Source organism: Cupressus sempervirens, chromosome 3 (assembly GCF_028749045.1).
Source record: "Cupressus sempervirens isolate cs-2001-9-10 chromosome 3, ASM2874904v1, whole genome shotgun sequence".
Lineage (NCBI taxonomy): Eukaryota > Viridiplantae > Streptophyta > Pinopsida > Cupressales > Cupressaceae > Cupressus > Cupressus sempervirens.
In genome coordinates, this window is record NC_143120.1 from 910678472 (window position 1) to 910680799 (window position 2328).

At 34.9% G+C, this 2328-nt stretch overlaps 1 pseudogene across 1 annotated transcript; it reads left to right on the forward strand.

The window, feature by feature from the left end:
* The first annotated feature begins 718 nt into the window (after positions 1 to 718).
* LOC149569736 (polypyrimidine tract-binding protein homolog 3-like) lies at positions 719 to 1637 on the forward strand (annotated as a pseudogene). The gene is made up of 3 exons (XR_016361767.1): positions 719 to 832; positions 1004 to 1159; positions 1239 to 1637. The product of XR_016361767.1 is annotated as a polypyrimidine tract-binding protein homolog 3-like (transcript).
* The last annotated feature ends 691 nt before the right edge of the window (positions 1638 to 2328 follow it).

Genomic DNA, 2328 nt, shown 5'->3' on the forward strand with positions numbered 1-2328 from the left:
TCAATTATGCCCTAACAACACTATAACCCTTGTCGCATTCGAGCAGCACAATTTGTGGCACAAATCAGGAAGTCATGCCAAAGAGATTTGTGCCACAAATTATCTTTAAGTTGAAATAGTTTTGGCAGGGACTTCACAAACCCGACATTGCCTTCAGAGCAGAAGAATCGGATGCCAACCTAGGTGATACTTAACCTACATTTAATGTGAATGTAAAGTTAAAATGGTCCTACTGTAACTTAACCTACATTTAATGTGAATGTAAAGTTTAAAATTGTCCTACTGTAACATAATCTGGTTTGTTCTGAGTTGTATCTTTTTGTATATTAAACAGTCGTTTGGTGACGCGGGAGGCATGTATGGCATACAACCAGGTGGGTTTGGTACACAACCATTTGTTCAAAGCTTGAATATTTACCATTTGAGGAATTTATGGTCTAAACTAAGTTTTATAATGATGTGTTTTCTCTTGAGAAAATTTATAGTTTCTCTGCATCATATGGTTGCACCAGCGATGGGACTGAATTCTGTACAGGTTTGCTTATCAGTTTGAGCTATCATTGCATTCATTGAAAATTATTCTAAGTTGTAAGGCTATGCGTCACATTGAACAGATAATGAAATGTCAAGGAAATTATATATCTATAATCTTTGAATTCTGACCTATCTAATTTGACACATTCTGATAAAAAAAATTACTACTTCTTCCCTGTAATAGATGCCTACTGACAGTGGATCTGCTATAATGGAAGCTTTTGGTGGTGTCTTACCACGAGGTGTCACTGGTAACAATGATAGATGCACGATTCTAGTTGCCAACTTAAACCCAGAGGTCCTGTTTTCAGAGCCTTTTTTAAATTGTGCTCCCTGCTTTTCCACATTGATTTTCTCTAATTGTGTACTAACTGAAATGCTGACTGCACTTTTTGAATTTCCAAAATGTTTTTAGCTTTGCAATTATGAATTGAGTGAGTACTCAAGCTGATATTATGTTTTATTTCAGAAAATAGATGAAGACAAACTTTTCAAATTGTTCTCCATTTATGGTAATATATTGTGCATTAAATTGCTCCGAAACAAACTTGATCATGCACTGATTCGAATGGCAGATGGTTTTCAGGTAGAATTAGTTGTCCACTTCTTGAAGCTATAATCTTTGGTTTTATTGATTTATCAACTTCAGTATGACTGTTTTTATTTATTACAACTGATATTTAACAATGTGAACTGTCACCCAGGGAGCTTTGCTTTTTGGAAAACATTTGGAAGTGAACTTTTCTAAGCATGCACAAATACATTCAACTTCAGATTCAACTGATTACTCAGATTCTAAACTGAATTTTTTTAACCACAATCTGGCAAAGAACTACCGGTACTGTTGTGCTCTAACAAAAAATAATTCATGTTTCTAGCCTACTGCTGATGTGATAGAAGTTGAAGTTGTGTCTCATTTGGAAGAACATGGAAATATAATTAACAACAGACTTTTTGAGGCTAATGGTAAGAAGCAGGCACTAATACTTTTTGAAAATGAAGATCAAGCTACAGAAGCACTTGTTTGCAAACATGCTAGTACAATTGATCACTCAACAATTAGATTATCATTTTCTCAGCTTCAGTCCATTTCAGCAACTTGACTAAAAGTTTTGACATGTGGGCAGTTAAATTGCATCACCAATATGTATGTAGGTTGCAATTGAGCTGCGCTGTTGATTTTTTTCTTGAATTGATGTTTGCTGAGAAAACAATCAATGTATAGTGTTTCAAAGGTGTCTTAAATTAATCAAGTGTTTTATGTAGGTTGTGGGGCCAGGTTCTTTGGTAGAATTCAGTCGACTTTCAAGAGATGCAGATCTGACTCCAGTGCAGCCTATACGGCCTTCTTTTGGTCATGGTGTTATAGGACGGAAAAGAAATTCCGACCTTGGTGCTACTGGTGATAATTTGGTTGGCTCAATTGGAAATTCTGGAGGAACACACAATCACATTTACAATCTCCAGATGCTTGATGTAGCATACCACAAGCTTCCTCAATCCAATGATTCAGAGTGCTTGAGGACCAAAGATTCAGAGAGCTTGAGGAGTTATGTACCTGTACATAAGATTTCCTCTATAGTTAAAAAAAAAAGCTTAAACATATTATTCATATGCATGATATTGAAGGTGGACATGCTTATATTTTAGGTCTTTTATTTAATTATATTGTTTAAACATATTATTCATATGCATGATATTGAAGGTGGACATGCTTATATTTTAGGTCTTTTATTTAATTATATTGTTTCATCATCTATGAAATGTGTAGAGATAGGCTACTGTAACACCTCC